Raw genomic sequence first — 18,870 nt, 5'->3', positions numbered from 1 at the left:
AGTATGTTTTGATTATGCTCAGGAGGTTGGAGCAAAGCCCAGTGAGGAACTTTCCCCTATGAGAAACTCTCACACTCATTGTTGTTCTCCGGCAGCTGCCACTCGGAGGCAGGCTGCCTGGAGGTCTCCCATAGCCATCATGAATAGTCGCCATTGAGAGCCTTATCCTCTATAAACTCGTCTGACCCCTTTTGAAGCCATCAAAGTTTCTAGCCAGCGCATCTTGCCAGAGCATGTTCCATAGTTCAGCTACGCACTGTGTGAAAAAGAACTTCCTTTTGGAGGTTCTGAATCTCAAAACTATTATGAGATTGAGAAAAAGTTCCAACTTTCTCCACACCATGAATATACACCTTTATCGTATCGTCCTTTGCTATCACATCTACCGCACAATTTGTATATTAAAGCCCCAAACATTGCTACCTTCCTGCATAAGTGAGTTGCTCTAGGTTCTTGATAATTTTGGTTACCCTTTTCCACATGCTTATTTCATGCACATAGATTCTAGAAATGTCAGATATTCTACAAAGCGAACCCATTTTAAATAGATTTTTCATCCACCTTATCATCTAGGCCCACCACTGCTGTAGGGTCTTTGCTTGGTGCATTGACAGTTGAGATAGTTCAATCGCTAGAGCATGAGTCTCTTAATCTCAGGGTCAGGGGTTTGAGCCTGATGTTGGGCAAATGAGTCCTGCATTGCAGGGGGTTGGACTAGATTACCCTTGTGGTCCCTTCCAACTCTATAAGTTCTGTGATTCTGTGGAAGTTCATATGTGGTGGGCCCAGGTTATGGAATTTCTTCCCTTTGGTTCTTTCCCCCCTCTTCTTCAGAAGGCAAGCTAAGCTATTCCACTTCCTTATTTATTTCCATGCATTTATATTCCACCAATATTCTGACAAAGAACCAAAGCCAGTATAAATGTGGTTCCCAATTGGTCTCCCATCCAAGCACTGACCAGACTCAGACCTGCTTAGCTTTAGCAAGCTAATCACTTCCTCTCCTTTTTTTAGACCCATACCCTGGGGCAAACTATATCCTGAGAGACCAATAAAGAGGGGGGAACTCCAAAGCCGGCCAGTGAAGACTGAGCACACTCAGTGGGCACAAAATGCTGGATGATTGTGGGATAAGGAAAACTGACAGCTAGTGGGAGAAAGATTAGAATGGCGTAACACAGATGTTGGGGCTGGGTAGCTGGCTGACTGGAACCCGAAACAGGAGGACTTGTGGCAAGTCCCATTTGTTGTTCTTAACGTTGTTCACTCATGGAGGCAGAAGGGTGGAATATAAGTCTCTTAGATTTATCAGTGTAATAACTAACTTCATTTGATGCTGAATTCATATCAAAGATGAAAATATCTGGGCTTCCACTGGAGGAAAGCTGAGGTCCCCATCTTCTGCATTTATTTGAAGTGCTCAGTAGTACAATCTGTCTGCTTTTTTAGGTAAGGGTGTTGCTGCTTGTCCTGGAATGTCTTTATGTATATGCTTGAAGAAAAGCTCTAAAAGGTTTAGTTTACTTAACAGGGCACCTTATATTGTGGACAAAGCAGACATAGGTTTTGAGAGTATGTTATGCTCCTCAAGAAATATATAGTTGCATGCATGCATGCACACACACACACACACACACACACACACACACACACACACAAACACACACATTATGGAAGCTGATGTTTTGCATTTCTTTCCCGTCAGCAATACTAAGAAGCTGTCAGAAGCCCTGTTCTGCGTGATATCTGGAGGACAGCTATAACCAGCTGTATTCAACTACAGTATCTTGGCAGTAGGCAGATATGTAAGGAGTGGAATGACTCAGGGAGAAATGAGAGAGGGGGAGCCGCGGAAACTGGTTCAAGTAAACATGACATAGCTTCTGTCAGTAAGCTCCCAAGAAACATCACCACACAACGCACTAGCAGAATATTTAGATTCCCTCTTGCTATGTAGAGAAAGTCAGTTTTCAGAGGCTTGGAGATGATGCTATTGTAGCCCACAATACACGTGTTCATTTTTCTGCCCTGCCACGATGTCTGTAATGCTTCAAGCAGTATCTGGAAAAAGCTGGAATTATTTCCCAGCAAAATAGGAATTTCTGGGGCAAAATACTGCCCCTTTTAGTTGAAGATTCCACTTACAGGATAGCGCCTATGCTATTCCTTCGCTGGTGCTGAATAGTGCATTGCCTGTCCTCTTATCTGAGCCCAGAACGTTTTTGTTTTTTTTGTTTTTAAATAATTTTTATTAGTTTTACAACACAAACAAAAAACAAACAAACATAACACGACTTCCCCATGCCTCCCCTTCACTGCATCCTTATTTTAAAATTTTTTAGCAATCCTTCATCCGTTTTTATATTTAATTCTCTTTAAAATTTTCTTAAGTTTAAATTTTTACAGCTGTAATTCTTTATATCAAATCCCTTGACATCTTAACATTCCGAAATTTTACAACAGTTTTTAAGATAAATTTTGAATTTTTCCCAGTCCTCTTCCACTGTCTCTCTCCTCTGGTCACGAATTCTGCCGGTCATCTCTGCCAGTCCCATAAATTCAGTCACCTTGGTCTGCCATTCTTCCAGAGTAGGTAGTTCTTTAGTCTTCCAATACTTTGCCAAAAGAATTCTTGCTGCTGTTGTTGCATACATAAAAAAATGTTCTATCTTTCTTTGGAATCATTTGGCCTACCATGCCCAAGAGAAAAGCCTCCGGTTTCTTTACAAATGTCCACTTAAGGATTTTCTTAATTTCATTATAGATCATTTCCCAGTAGGCCTTAATCTTCGGGCAGGTCCACCAAAGATGATAAAAAGTTCCTTCGCATTCATTACACTTCCAACAGTTGTTATTGGGCAAATGATATATCTTTGCAAGCTTGACTGGGGTCATGTACCATCTATAGATCATTTTCATTATATTCTCTTTTAAGGCACTACATGCCGTGAATTTAATACCTGTGGTCCATAACTGCTCCCAGTCAGCAAACATAATATCATGACCAATGTCTTGTGCCCACTTAATCATAGCTGATTTGACCGTTTCATCCTGTGTGTTCCATTTTAGCAGCAGATTATACATTCTAGACAGATTCTTAGTATTGGGTTCTAACAATTCTGTTTCTAGTTTTGACCTCTCCTTTTGGAATCCTAGTTTCCTGTCCTGCTTAAATGTCTCATTAATCTGGTAATAATGTAACCAGTCTCGGACTTTAGGTTTTAATTTCTCAAAACTCTGTAGTTTCAACTTTTCACCATCATATTCTATAATTTCACAGTATTTTGGCCAGTCTGAATCCATGTTCAGTCTTTTTACCGCCTTAGCTTCCATTGGTGACAACCACCTGGGGGTTTTACTCTCCAACAAATCTTTATATCGATTCCATACATTATACAGTGCTTTCCTGACAATATGGTTTTTAAAGTTTCTATGAACCTTTACCTTGTCATACCATAAGTATGCATGCCAACCAAAGTTGTTATCGTAGCCTTCCAGATCCAAGATATCTGTATTCTCAAGAAGTAGCCATTGTTTCAGCCAGCAAAAAGCTGCCGCTTCATAATAAAGTCTTAAGTCCGGCAGGGCGAAGCCCCCTCTATCCTTTGCATCAGTCAAAATCTTAAATTTTATTCTGGGCTTTTTGCCCTGCCAGACAAATTTAGATATGTCTTTCTGCCACTTCTTGAAACAGTCCATCTTGTCTAAAATTTGCAGTGTCTGGAACAAAAATAACAGTCTCGGCAATACATTCATCTTGATAACAGCAATTCGGCCTAACAAGGAAAGTCTCAACCTAGACCATATATCAAAATCTTTCTTCACTTCCAACCAACATTTCTCATAATTATCTTTGAATAGGTTCACATTCTTAGATGTTAAACTCACCCCCAGATATTTCACTCTTTTTGCAATTTCCAAACCAGTTTCTCTTTGGAAACTATCTTTTTCCCCCATCGTTAGATTTTTTTCCAGCACCTTTGTCTTATGTTTATTTAATTTAAAACCTGCTACTTGACCAAATATTTCAATTAATTCCAGAACTCTTTTTGTACTGGCTTCTGGCTGTTGCAATGTCAAAACTAGGTCATCTGCAAATGCTCTTAACTTATAATGTTTAGTTCCGACCTGTATTCCTTTAACCAGCTGGTCCCTTCTAATCATATTCAGCAAAACCTCCAGTACCGATATAAACAATAGGGGGGATATTGGGCATCCCTGTCGTGTCCCTTTCTCAATTGGGATCTCGTCCATGACCATACCATTTACAATTAGTTTAGCCTTTTGCTCAGAATATATTGCACCTATACCCTTTTCAAAATTTTGGCCTACCCCCATCCCTTGAAGATTCCTCTTCATAAAGCTCCAGCAGATATTGTCAAAGGCTTTCTCTGCATCCACAAAAATCAACACAGCTTTTCTATTTATGTCAGTTTCCAGAAGTTCCAAAATGTCTATAATGTTCCTCACATTATCTGACATTTGTCTGCCTGGTAGAAAGCCTGTTTGGTCCCTGTGAATCTCCTCTAACAAAACTTTTTTAAATCTTTTTGCTAAAATGTCTGCAAAAATTTTGTAATCCACATTCAAAAGTGATATAGGGCGGTAGTTCTTAACTTGATGTTTCTCAGTTTCTGTCTTCGGTATAAGTGAGATGAATGCTTCCTTCCACGATTCGGGAGCCTTTTTCCCCTCCAAGATTTGGTTACAAACTTCTTTCAATGGTTGTACTAACCATTCCTTCAATGCTTTGTAGTATCTCGCGGTCAACCCATCTGGTCCTGGTGATTTCCCTAGTTGCATATCCTGAATGGCACCCTCTATTTCTTGATCTGTAATTTTCTCATTCAAACTCCTTCTGTTTTTTTCCGAAATTTTTGGCAGGCCGTGTTTTTCAATAAATTCTTCTATCTCTTGTTCATTCTTTGGCCCTTGTTTATACAGTTTCTTGAAAAAACTTTGAAAACAATTACTTATCTCATTTGGTTTATTAATAAACTTCCCATCTACTTCGAGTGATGTCACCGTATTCAACTTTTGTCTCTTTTTCAATTGCCATGACAGTAGCTTTCCACATTTATCTGCTGACTCGAAGGTCTTTTGCCTCATTTGTTTTATTTTCCATTCTATTTCCTGATTCATCAGTTCCATATATTGTGTTTGATGAAACTTTATTTCTCTTAAAATCTCATGAGACTTAGGTTTAGATCTAAGTTTCTTCTCCCCTTCTTTTATTAGGTTCCAAATTTTCTCCTTCCTCTCATTCTGTTTTTTCCTCTTTATTGAATTCTGTTGTATTAGGAAGCCACGCATCACGGCTTTGCTTGCGTCCCAAATTACTCTTTTTTCTACATCTGATCTCAGGTTTATCTCGAAGTAATCTTTAAGTGTCTTTTGGGCCTTTTTACAAATTGCTTCATCTCCAAAAAGGGTGTCATTCATTCTCCATCTAAAGGTTCCAGCTGTTGTCAGTCTCATTTCCATCTTTACAGCATTATGGTCGGAACAGGTTTTTGGGCAAATTTCTGTTTTTTTAACCCTTGATGCCAGATTACTAGAAATCCATATTTGGTCGATGTCATTTTTGCTTCAGAGAAAAAAGTCCCCTCCCTTTCCAGAGGGTTCCTAGTTCTCCAAATGTCAATCAAGTCCATAGTGTCAGTCAGTTCAAAAAAAGTCTTTGGTAGTCTTCCATCCTTAGATATTACTTGTCTTTGGGCCTTATCCATGTTTGTGGAAACAACTCCATTCATGTCGCCAATCATTATAATTTTAAGGTCCAAAAAGTCCATTAAAGTCTCATGCAACTTCTTAAAGAACTCAGCCTTCCCCTCATTAGGTGCATAAACTCCTACAATCAAAATCTTTTCTCCTTGAATTTGAATTTCCACTGCCAGGTATCTTCCTTGTTCATCCTTAAATATCATTTTTGGCTCCAATTTTTCCTTGACATAAATCACTACTCCTCTTTTCTTGACTCTATCTGATGAGATAAATTCTAATCCTAGTCTCTTGTTTGTTAGAAGTTTTCTATGTGTCCTGGCAATGTGGGTTTCTTGTAAGCAGATTACATCTAAATGTTCTTTCTTTAATATATGAAACACTTGGCCCCTTTTTCGGGGATGGTTTAGACCATTACAATTCCAGCTCAGGAGTTGCAGAGACATTTTTATTGCTGGGTACCTCTTCCACCGACTGCACCAAGTTCTTGCTCCTCCTCGGTCGGTGCTTGGTTCAATCCAAATGATAGGTTTGAAATGTCCGGTATTTCCCTCTCACTCACAGTTCCTTTCTGAAGATCCTCTGAATTTCTTTCCAGAAAGTGTTCTTTATCCTGATTTGTTTTTATTTTAATTTTCTTCCCTTTGAAGTTGAAGGACAACCCTTGTGGGAATTCCCACCTGAATGGAATGTTGTTCTGTTTGAGTAAATCAACTAAGTCTTTAAATTGAGTTCTGACCTCCAAAAAGTGTTTAGGGATATCCTTAAAAATCTGTATCTGGGAGTTTTTAATGACCAAAGCCTTCTGGAAATGTAAATTCAATATTTTATCTCTTTCTTCCTTTGATCTCAAAGTGATTAAGCAATCTCTTGGTTTCTTGCCTTGCTTCCTGCCAATCCGAAAGGCTGTAGTTATTACAAATTCATCTTCCTCTCCATCTAGCTCATCATTCCAAAAGTCTTGAAATTTATCTGTAAGAAATTCCCCAAGCTTGTCCTCTTCCTCTTCTGGTACCAATCTCAGTTTCAGATTCTTACTTTTCCTCTCCAATTCCAAAAGGGCTAAAGCTGCATCATGTTCATGTACTTTCTTTGCAATAGGCGCAAATTTTCCCTTAGTTTCCTCAGCAGTGCTCCTGGCGCTCTCAGCTATTTTCCTTGTTTCCGTGCTCTCTTGAATTAAACGATTAATAGAGTCTGTATTAGATGATATTGTCGTTGTGTTCAAGTCCAATCTTGTTGTCAACTCCGTCAGTTTCTTAGAGTTCTCTGTAGACTGTTTAGTAAGCTCTGCAGACTGCTTAGTAAGTACTTCTAAAGATTGATTTATTCTGAGTAGAGCCTGTGTCATAGAATCCATTGATGCTGCTGTTGTTTTCTCCTGTGCAGCTGCTGCTCCTGATATGGAACCTCTTTTTTGAGCTTGTTTTTGAGCCTGCTTTGTTTTACTTCTTGTTGAAATTTCTTCCAGCGGGTTGCTCATAACTCAAGGTCGTTCACACAGGAAAGTTGCAAGTGGAAAATCCCGCTGAATCCACCGTAATGCAACTGAAGCCCTCTAGAGGGAGAAATTGTATCCAAACAGAGGTAACAGATAGACAAAGAAACGGAAAGTTCCAAAAGCAAAAGTCCAACCAAAAGTCCAACCAAAGTTCCTACTTTGTAGCACTTTATGGTATTGAAACTTTTATCCACCAAAGTCCCGTTATTATGTTTCAAGTAGGTCTTGTTTTGTAACCGCGATCTTTTGACAGCTCATTTGACAGTTCCTTCTTTAGGCGATCGCTGCTCCGGCAGTCTGGCCAGAGGTGTCGGCAGCGGAAACTTCCCTGTTCATAACTCTTTCTTTCTTTTAGCAGGTTTAATTAGTTCTATTCCCCCCCCCTTCCCCTGCTCTACAGGGGGGAGATCCTTTCGATGTCCGGTCAAATAGAGTTTAAAATAACTTTCCTTTTAAATACAGCTCAATCTTTTCATTGCTCCGTCACTCATGCAGTTCCGGGAGGCTGACTTCCTTAATTTTGCCTTTCCCGTTTTCAGCCAAATCTTCTAAATTTTTAAAGTCCCGTTTCCTTAATTTTCCGTTCTTACTCACGGGTGTTGTTGTTGCCAATCAGTAGTTTCAGAAAGGAATCGGCGCTCTCCGTCAATGGCGACGCGGCTTCACTCCGCAAGCTGGGTAGCGATCCTCAGCACCGCGCTCGCCCCGATGCCGCTCCGGAGCCTTTAAAAAGGCTCTTTCACGATACCGGGGGGCGCAAAGGTGCCCACCGAATCTCCTTGTTCACAGGCTTCAGCGCCTGTGATTTTAGGGGTCCCCCGCTTGCCGTAGCGGGTAAGACCCAAACTCGCGGAGCAGTCCTGCCTCGGAGCTCGAGGCAAAGACCGCCATTTAAACGCTGGCGCCGATCGGAAGTCCTGAGCCCAGAACGTTTTAAAAAGTTTTGCTTAAGAAATTAGTTTGATTATGGAAATGGTTACGTACATAGCCTCTTATCTGCAAAAGCATAATACTGACCTTTTAAAGCGAAGATGTTCCCTTACTAGAATGTTCTGCCCTTTTAAGACCAGCAAAATTGACTAGACCAGAAGTGACCTGGTGCATCCCAGTCAATTTCAGTTCCACCACGCCGTATATGCCCAGTCCTTGAACTGCAAGGCTTGGCACGGCCACAGATGCCAAATAACACACATTCTGCATTGGTCAGGAATCAATCTTTTAGTGTGGCAGCACCTATAATTTTGGGATTCTCTGACATTAGGCAGGCTCCTTCGCTGTACTCCTTTTAGTACCTGCTAAAAACCTATTTTAAACATAGTTTTCACTGGATTAACATATTATAAACAGAAGAAAGAAAGAGAAAGAAAGAAAGAAAGAAAGAAAGAAAGAAAGAAAGAAAGAAAGAAAGACCAGTAATGATCTTAGCAAGATACAGTAAAATTGTTTAGACAAGCCTACCCAGACATGAAGAAGGCTGATGTATATTTTAATCTGTTTTTAGTTTATTTCCGGTTTTCATTTTTTGAATGTTTCAAATCACTGTTTTTGCTGGTGGTTTTTTAATTGTTTTATTCTCTTTGTAAACTGCTTTGAGGGTGTGGTTTTTTGTTTTTGTTTTTACAATCAAATGTTATAGAAATTTTAATAAGTAAATAAATAAATTGGACAGGGGTCGGCAATGTGATGCCCCTCCAAAAGTTGCTAGACTCCCAGTATCCCCAGCCTTCATGGTCAATAGTCTGGAATGATGGGAGTTGTAGATCTGGAGAGCATCACATTCGCTCCCCTTGGTATAGAACTGACATTAGGAAAGAACCAGGAGAAACAAAGCAAGCACAAGTAGGCTTTTCTCTTCCACAGCCAGACATTTCACCTTTCTGTGTACAATTTTGAAACTACTCATGGTGGCTCAGAGCAAATTCAGTGCAGGGCTAAGGTGAAGATCACCTTGGGCCCTTTGGATTTTCCCTCCCTTTTAATTTAGCTCAGTACAATCATGACAGCTATAAAGTAATGAAATAGTTTGCTGGTTTCATCATGAATAATGTGGGAGAACCCATGGTAACTTTAACCATTCATGATGAATCCTCTGATTAATATGAGCAAATCAAGTTGATTAAATAGCTGATCCTTCAAACCTGTTTGACTGCTTGGCTGCAAAGAATTAATTGGTTTGGAAACAGGGAGATAGCAGGTGTGTGGACATGAACAGCTTTAACCTGGCTGTCTTGAATGCTGAATGCAGATATTTGGGAGAAACTGCTGGCTCAGTCCCGTTTTGGGGTTCTGGACTCTGAATCTACCTGGGCCAGCTACAGCTTCCTCACTTTTTCTTCTCAAAATAAACAGCATACCCTTGTGAAGTAGCATGAATGCATGAAGAAACTCCAGATGAAACTGTCCCTAAATAGGTTGTCCTGAATTTCAGACTCCTCAGAAAATGGCCAGTGCAAAGTGACAAGGGTGTTGCTTGAATGACATTTGTTCTTAATGGGAAATCGGCACGTCTGAAGTCAGCAGGATTCTGCTATTGTTCCATTAAAGTACATCTTGGTGTGCACTCTTTGTTCTACTTAGGCTGAAGCGCGGCAATGCCAAAACAATTGAATTGAAGCCAGTTTAGGCAATTTAACTAGGCGGCAATTGAGGCTGCCTGTCCAGAACAGGCAATGTTGAAAAGTCCACAGTGACTTCAGTCACAGCCAGTTGGAATACATGTGGCCAGTTTATCACTTAAAATAAGGTACAATGGCATGAAGAAGCCAGGAGATGGTGAAAGCCTGAGCTCCTTAAGAACCCAAGACCTTTCTAGCTGTTTGACTCAAAGCACAGCAGTGTGAGATCAGTAGTCCAACTACCCAAAGAAAATGGTAAGCTGTCCAAAAGGAGAAATTGACAGCTGGGACCTCTTCTGATGTTTGTTCTCCTTGCCTTTAGACCACCTTCACTGAGCTCTTCTGTTTCTCCCACCTCTTACTGATGAAAGAAGCAGTGGCAGAACTCAGATGGGATCCCAAAGAGCAAATTTCAACAGCATCTGTAGAGCTGCCATGTCTCCTGACCATGGTCCACACTGATGTGCCACAACACACAAATATACATATATATGCAATATGCCTTCTTCCTTCATCACCTATAGTCAATGTGGCTGGATGTTAGGAAACTTGCTTAGCATAAATACTTCAGAAAGCTTTTAAAGTTGCATGTAAAATACATCTGCTGCTTAGAATCATAGAATCATAGAATCATAGAGTTGGAAGAGACCACAAGGGCCATCAAGTCCAACCCCCTGCCAAGCAGGAAACACCATCAGAGCACTCCTGACATATGCTGATTACACTAACTGCCTTGTTTCCCTTTACTTACGAGGAACCGAAAAACCATAATGAAGAAATAATTTGGGCAGTTTTTCTTGGCAAAAGGTGCAGTTTTGTCTACCACTTGTGTGCTCTGTGATTCATTTCCATAAAACGTCATTCAGTTCCAAAACTATCAGAGATTTCACTCAAAAGTATATATACTGTAGGATATGGTGGATGGAAACTATGTCACATAAATTGCTATTTAAAGTTCTTTGGTTTTAAAAAGAAAAATCAAAGAACTGAGGAAATAATGGAAAAAGCATTTTAAAGGAGCAAAACCAGGCTTTAAAAGCCTTGCTATATAACTTCAAAGGAAGGTTACTCCAATAAGGGCGTTAACTGACCTTCAGACACTGCATGTTCTAGAATACCTCAGAATACTTCTAGGTGCATAAATTATTATTGTTTTCACTTACAAAGTCCAGGACCCTCCCCTTCAAGTGAAATAAGTCAGGGTCCAGACTTTGGCATCTCTCCTGGACTATAATTCCACACCTAATGGCAGAGAAATTTTAACTAGATAATGTCGTATGGGTTTTATCCAAATTCTCATAGGGTGGAAATAGCACATGATACAGTTCTTCTTCAACTGTATCATTTCAAAGAACAGACCGAGGAATTAGAAAATCAGATTTTAAACAAACAAACAAACAAACAAACAAACAAACAAACAAACAAACATTTTATTTTATTTTATTTCTAGGTAGCTCACTGTGATGCCAAAAGGTTTATTTGGTTCCCCAGCCTCCTCCCTCATTTGTCCATTAAAAATTATATTAAAAAATTGTTTTAGACTAATTTTTTTTTAAAATACTGACTGTGATGCCAAAAGGTTTTCTGTAGCCCCCCAAAATATGCTTATTAAAAAAGTTTTCTCAATAATATGCTTTTTTTCTACTGACCACTCCTGTGGGTCATCTGCTAAGTTTCTGTGATACCAAAATGTGGTGGATGAATCTTCCCAGACCTCATCCATATTTGTCCTTTAAAAAAAATTAAATGCTACCTACACCCACTGACATGTGTACCCCAGAGGGAGTTAACCATAGGACAAGAATGGCCCTCAGCCCCCCCCCAAATGTTAGTTTCCCTTGACACAAGGTAAGAGTTGACATACTGCATTTGGTTCTCCAATCCCCAAACCTTAGAACTGTAGGAAAAGTGTGTTCATTTGGCAAGCTCATCTGTCAGGGCTGGAGTCGGACACAGGTCAGCACGAAAGATGCAAGACTCCATTGTCAGTGACGTTCACTCTTCATTCAAGGAAACAGCATGCAACTCTGCAACACTTCCCAGCAGGTCTGGTCCTGTGGAGCAGTTGCCGGGACTGAAGGTCCCTGCCTTCCACTCTTTCTAAGGCTCCTCCTCTCCCGGATTTTCCCCAAGCAGTCTCAAACTGTATCTGCACACCTCTGGTCTCTGTTCTGCCCCCCTCATTATTCTGTGCATTCTTGGAGATCAGGACAGACAGCTTGGCACATCAGGAGAGGGAGACTCCCTGGATTTCCCAGCAGCCTCTTGACCCCACTTCCTCTGCTTCAGCCCCAGAGTCTGAACTGCTCCCTGTCACAGGCTCTTCCTGCTCACTACACCCTGTTGCCTCTTCAGCATCCAGCCCCTCCTCCCAATCCTTGACCTCTCCTCAGTATTCCACCACCAATCCCCTGGCTCTGAACCTTCATCCTCTAGGGTTTCCCCTTGGGGGTTCCCCGGCTGCTGCCTTCGACCACTCCTCTTCGTCCAGCCAGTCCCTGACACCATCTCAGTGATTGGGTTTCTCTCTTGGTTAGCATGTAACACACTTTAGAAACCCTGGTCTGGAACTGAATAGGAGGTCAACAGATGAGTTTCCCAATTATAAGGCAACATTGAGATTGCATACAACCTTGCTTAACCCACCTAAATCTTGAAATGTGGACATTCAGTGCCAATGGCCCACTAAGTCTAGATAACTTGTGATCTGAAAAGGGGGCCTCTGTTTGTCCCTTGGGTATCCAAAGCTTGAGAACTGTGTTTACAAGGGCATCCAGTCTCCCTCTCCTCTTATGTCCAGGCATTGCGTGGAACACACTGGTATTTGCTTTATAGCCAATAATTCTCTCCATTAGTGCCTGTTAGTATTTTGCAATACTAGAACCTGAGAGTTGATGGGGGGTTGGCTGTTTGCATGAGACATTCCTGAGCCTGCACAGACAGCGAAACATAACTTGCAAACTGATAACACACAGATCTGACTTTTAGACTGAGCAGTACATGACATAAACCCCCCCCCCTCTAAAACAGGCTCAGGAATACCATCTGTCATTCAGCAAGGCATTCTGTCCTCTCCTCTCCTGCAATGATGTAACTGCTTCTTTATGGCCCCCATTTCAACAGTATTTGAACAGACCCAAGATGCAATATGAAAATGTCATTTCTGAAGCCTGCAGGTATAGTTAAATGCAGAAGTATCTGTTGGTTGCATGCCACTTACTTATCGGTGTACAGTTGCTACATGCACTCTGACATTGCACTGTATTAAACATCTCTGCAATTGTTATTCAGTCGGTGATTTTTTGTTACGTGTTTCTAATAGATTGTGCTGTTTTTATGCATTTTTATCTGCAGTAAGCCCCCAATTTATGCACTTGTGTGCATTCAGCTTATGCACGTGACAAAACAAATTTTTTAAAGGGAGCGGAAAAGGGGGAAATGACTTTGGCCATCCCACCTGTCATGGCATAGGCATTTTCTCCTCCTGCTTAACAAACACAGGTGTGGAGGTTTGGTTGGCATTCAGTTTTAGCATAGAACTGAGTCCTGATCATGAGTAATGAATTTCACGATTATATCTTAAGGCCTGCTGCCCCCGCACCAGCTTGCTTTCTACTCGTAGTTGCATACTTTTATTTCAAGTTGATTTCATTCTCTCTCTCCTTTTTACTAAACCTCACCTTTTTATGCTTGATCAAACATATAAGTGGAAGTTAGTGGGAACCTCCGTCAAACTCTTAAAAGTGTAAGAGGAACCACACATCAGCAATAAACAGAGAAAACTTGATGGCATGATAAAAATGTCTATGAAAATGCCTTTCATTTTTCAGGTCCGTTTATATGAACCATGTAATTTCAGGAGCAGAGCAAACTCTTGCCATATATATATGGACTTAAGTGAAATTCTGCAGTGTTAGCTTAACGTGGACTACCTTTGAAGGTAACAGAAAACACAAATGCGAGACTTAAGGGTTTCAATTTTCAATTTGTTTACCAGCTTATCAGCTGTTTATTTTAATTCCTGAAATGATTTAGCACTCTTTCCTTTTGGAGCAACCAGATCCTAGAAAAGCGAAACATCAGCTGTGAATACTATCAGGCAGGCCAAGTCACCAAATGCCAATCTAAGTAAACAGACATGTGACCCTGGCAGTGAGGACACAGTGAGACATTTCCCCTGCCTACTTGTACGTGGCTTGTAGGGTAATGTCACAGACACACCTTCCATATAAATCATATGTGAGCAGATCTTCAGGACAGCTGCTCCCCCAACCAAGCCTCTTTTACCCAAGCGACGTGTTAACCACAAGTCTGCTCCGATAACCGCAAGGAAATGCCGACAGGGCTTCATAGGGAAATGGTGGCTATTTTTGGGTGGGACTTAATCTCATATCAGCAAATGTGTATCAGCACAGTTTTATTGATTTGGTGCTCCTGCACAACAAACCCACTTTCCCCCCAATATAAGGGTTTTCCAAGTAAGGAAAGGAATGGGAAAGTGTGGGATAACAGTTGTTTAATCTTCAAGGCAACATCACACAACCTCACCCACAAACAAAACCACCTCACACACTTTCTGCCAACAAATCAGGATGCATGACCAGTAAACAGGTTGTATGGAAGTAAGGGTTGTCGCTTCCATTTTCCGTCTTGCCTGTGGATTGTGTTGATGTGGATAATATAATTCACACGCACAAACACACACACACACACAAATAAAAATAGACACCGCAATTGTTATTCAGTCAGTGATTTGTTATGTTTTTAATGGGTTGTGTTTTTATAGATTTTATGCATCTTTATATACATTAAGCCCACAAATCACACGCTTTATGTGTGTGGCAAAACAATAATTTTTTTTAAAGGGGGCAGAAAGTGGGTGGAGTTCTGGAAAAAAATAACTTGGGCATCCCGTCCACCATTAAACCCAATGTGTGTTGACTACACATGATTTTGACTTTAGGCACGATCGCTGGAATGTAACCCCTGCACAAATATTGGGCTTAGAATAATAGAATCTTAGAGTTGGAAGGGACCCAAGGGTCATCTGGTCCAACCCCCTGCAATGCAGGAATATCAACTAAAGCATCCATGACAGGTGGCTATCCAAGCTCTGTCTGTCTTGTTGTAAACCACCCTGGGGGTTGCACAAAGGGTGGTATATAAATCATCCCTATATATGGAAGTTGTATAGAAGATTATAGCTGAATGAGCTCAATCTACAGTAATGAGCAAGCAGTTCTAACACCCAAGGCCTATCTGGGTATGTAACTGTCCTTGCAATTTTTTTTGGCCTTCTTGAATGACACTGAAGCTTGACAGCTGGCATCTGTTGCCTTTTAACATGTGAGATGTCAGTGTGGTAATGTCGGGATCATTTCCTTGCACTACAAAAATTGATTTTTCTTCATGAAACCTGTTGCGTTTTCTGTTTTTTTTCTGGCTATATTGCCCAATTAAACCCATTAACCTTCCTGGACAGTTTCTGTTGCTGGCATTTACTGGGTGCTATGGGCAGGCTGTGATCTCTCCTATCCTCCCTGCTTCTAAACTTTAAAATTTATATACTTTGCAGGAACCTGCTGGTGTCAGGAGCTCATATTAAATTAATACACTCAACACACACACAATATCCAGCATGCTTTGTTTTAGTACTATGGTGAAATTCCACGCCTCTGCAGATAATCTCAGAACAATGTTTTGTTACCTCTTATTAGAAATGCCACCATATTTAGAAAGCTCCATGAGCTGGGGACACAAAACATCTTCTTATAAGGTTAATAAAATACAGCGCTGTGTCCAATCCCAGGAAGTCCTCACTTGAACTTGCATGAGCTATGATGTTTTGTGTCACTAATAAACAAACTAGAATCATTTAATAAGCTACTGATTATTATACGTACTGCCACCAGTGATTTTATTTTTTACTTTACAAAGCTGTTCCAGGAAACAGAGAGGCAGCTTGTTCTTTTGAGATGGGAGAGATTTTTGCTGTGCCTGCCCCCCCATTGCATAAATAGCCTTGTTCTGTAAACTGAGTGTGATAACCCCTCCTGAAAGGGAGTTGTGTTGAATAGGCCTGGTTTCCACAATCTGTGACTTCTTCTAAACTCCCAGGCAGCTATAAAAAGCGATGAGATTAGAAAGTTATCTTTGCCCTCTCCTCGCATGTAATAAAACTGCTTTTATTCCTTTTCTGCAGAATTCTGCAGAATATAAATTCTGCAGAATTTAAGGGTGGAGTGAGGGTGATATATAGTATATGTAAAGGATCTTTGATACTATTCTCAGATTTCCCCAGGCTATGTATTCTTTACAAAAAGGAAACCTGAGCAGTATTTTTCCAAGGAATTAGTTTGCTGCTGTTCTGTCATGAGTTGCTACTATCTTAAAAATAGTGAGAATTTTTCAAGCGGCCCACACTGGTTGCCAAAAACTTGGAGGATATGCAAATACTGCAACCCAGGTTCTATTATCTGATGGCTCCCAGGAATGACATGTGGATTTCCTTTCCCTCTCTCTGGTGAGCCTTTGAGTTGCCAGCTTGTTTTTCTTGGCTGGGCTAGATGTCCCTGATAGTTATTTGACAAACAGAAAATCACCAGGGATAGTTTTTCTCAGAATTACATCTGCAAAGTAACCTCACCTGCAGAATTTCTGCTTGTCAAACAGTTGTGAAAAGGCACAGCTGCCCAGCCAATTCTAAGCTCGGTAGAGAAAGAACACACACTTCATAACTTGGCTACTGGAACCACTGTAAGAATTCCATTTAATTGAAAACTAAATGGCTTTTTTGTTTATTTAATGAAATTCATACACCATGTTATAGATACCCCATAAGGGAAAGGGAGCAGTATTTTTCTTATAACACACCGCTTGATCACAAAAAGGGGGGCGGGGAATCCTCAAAGAGGTTTACAAAATAATAATAATAATAATAATAAACTATGAGATTATCTGTAAGAAGAATTAACAACATTTTGAGACTTTCAAAAAGTTAAAATGTTTCAAACACTTTCCTTCTTAAAATTATCAGATTCGGTGATAAAGTGAAAAATAAATAAAATAAAATAACAAATTAGAACTCTCATCAAGTCTCTAAATACCTGGGTGGAGGCTTTTGGTTTTTCCAATATGCTCTCTTCCACTTTACAGCTGGCTTTTTCGTTAGTATTCCAAGCTCTATGATACCCCTTTTCAGACGGGAGAGGTCTGAACTGTACACGGTGTTCTAAATGCGGCTGGAGAGGAGATGTATGAGATGCTTCACATTTTCAGTTTCCTAGTGATTGCTTTAACCAGATTTACAGTTTTACTGTCTCAGCACACTGACCTTATGCAATCCAAAGCATGCTTGCAAGAAGTAAGCGCGACTGAGCTCAACATACTTATCTCTAAATAAGCATGCAAGAATAACGCAGCGTCAGTGACCTGTTCGCCATCAACTCAAGATTTGGTTTCCATGTAGTCATAAAAAAGCGTCACTCGTTTCTTTTAGGTCACAAGGTTGAAGGGAAGCAGATAAGTTGCTGAGCTACGTTGCTTTGGATCCCTAACAGCAGACATCCGTGCTGTGGTGTAAGTTCTCACTTACAAAGTGATTGGAACATGGACCATGAAGCCAGCTCCCTTTGCTGGAAAGATACCACAGGGTTTTCTATACAGGCAGGAATCCTGGTGTTGTCTTTCAGCAGGAACTCAGAATTTGTCTCCCCGAGTCAGATGATGATCTGGAAAGCCCCTGCAACAGTTTTAAGGTCAATGGATACACGCAAATTCAAACCCAACTGCTTGGGTCCTCAAAAATATTGGAATTCTGTCCCAACAGCATATCTGATCCATCCAGTATGGATGGATGAGAAAGAACAAAAGCCAACCTTGCAAACCTACATTTCTCCAATGAAAATTCTTGTTGTTTAGTTGTTTAGTCGTGTCCGACTCTACGTGCCAAGGCACTCCTGTCTTCCACTGCCTCCTGCACCAATGAAAATAGGGACATTCTATTCTACATCAGGAAGCTTCTACTGTGAGATCTCATCACACACATATGTCATATACATATACATCCGTCACCTTGAGCAAATTACCTCTCCATCTAACCTACCTCACAGGGTTGTTGTAAAGAAAAATGTGTGAGAGAAGGGATCATGCACAACACCTTCAATGGATAAATGAAATAAATATATATTTGCGAGCTGCCTTGAGTCCCTGTCAGGGAAAAAGGCAGGTGGTAGTGGTAATAGAAACTTTGAAAATGATCAGGAAGATACCAGAGTAAATCCTTTTGAACTCGGTAGGACTTAGTTCCGAGTAAAAATGCTTAGGATTGCAGTGTAAGGCTGCAGTCTTTACCCAGTTACCTGAGAGTAAGCTGTATTGAATACAGTGGGACTTACTTCTGAGCAGACATGTACGCTTGCATGGTAAGCCTCCACTTACGATAAAGGAACAAACACTTCCTAAAAGATGGCTGGCTGCTTAAGTATTGCAATTAAAGAATTTAAAGTGGCTACGTTTTCCTTCAAAATTATAGGAAGTTTTGTATGACAGCTTCACCATTTCCTTCATTTGTTGCAGGCTTTATTTAGTATAAACAGGACTCCATTTTTGCACTTACACACACACAACAAAGGTTTCATAAAAGGATGGGGTGTGTGTGTCCTGATCTCTCCAACATCTAACTGTTGTTCGAGAGGAAGGGAGGAAAAAGGAAAACTGGAACATTTCAGGATCAAATCAGAAACCAGGAGGGCTTCTGTAATTCCGGGACTGTCCTTGGAAATTAGGGATACTTGGAAGCTATGACCTAGGAATTCCAAAATATAAAGTTGGCTTTTGTTGTCCCAGGTAGGCCTGCATCAGGGAGCAACAATGGAGACAGGAGAAGCAGCAGAGAGTGATCGGGTGGGTTGGTGGGTGTGTAAGTGTAACTTTCTGCTAGTTATTAGAGCATTTCATTCTCCTAGTATTTTAAAAGATGCTCATTACTCTGCAAATTAATTTTATATGCCCCACAGATATCACTAGTTTGGC

At 40.6% G+C, this 18,870-nt stretch overlaps 1 long non-coding RNA gene across 1 annotated transcript in view; it reads right to left on the bottom strand.

The window, feature by feature from the left end:
- Positions 1 to 17,342, bottom strand: part of LOC309352239 — a 28,789-nt gene extending 11,447 nt beyond the window's left edge. Inside the window, exon 1 of the long non-coding RNA XR_014161180.1 lies at positions 16,944 to 17,342. This is a non-coding gene — a long non-coding RNA (uncharacterized lncRNA). The remainder of the gene's footprint in view (positions 1 to 16,943) is intronic.
- Between the last annotated feature and the right edge of the window lie 1,528 nt (positions 17,343 to 18,870).

The sequence above is a fragment of the Podarcis erhardii genome (assembly GCF_964252035.2).
Source record: "Podarcis erhardii genome assembly, chromosome: 11".
In the NCBI taxonomy this organism is placed as follows: Eukaryota; Metazoa; Chordata; class Lepidosauria; order Squamata; family Lacertidae; genus Podarcis; species Podarcis erhardii.
This window is presented reverse-complemented; position numbering and strand designations above follow the sequence as displayed.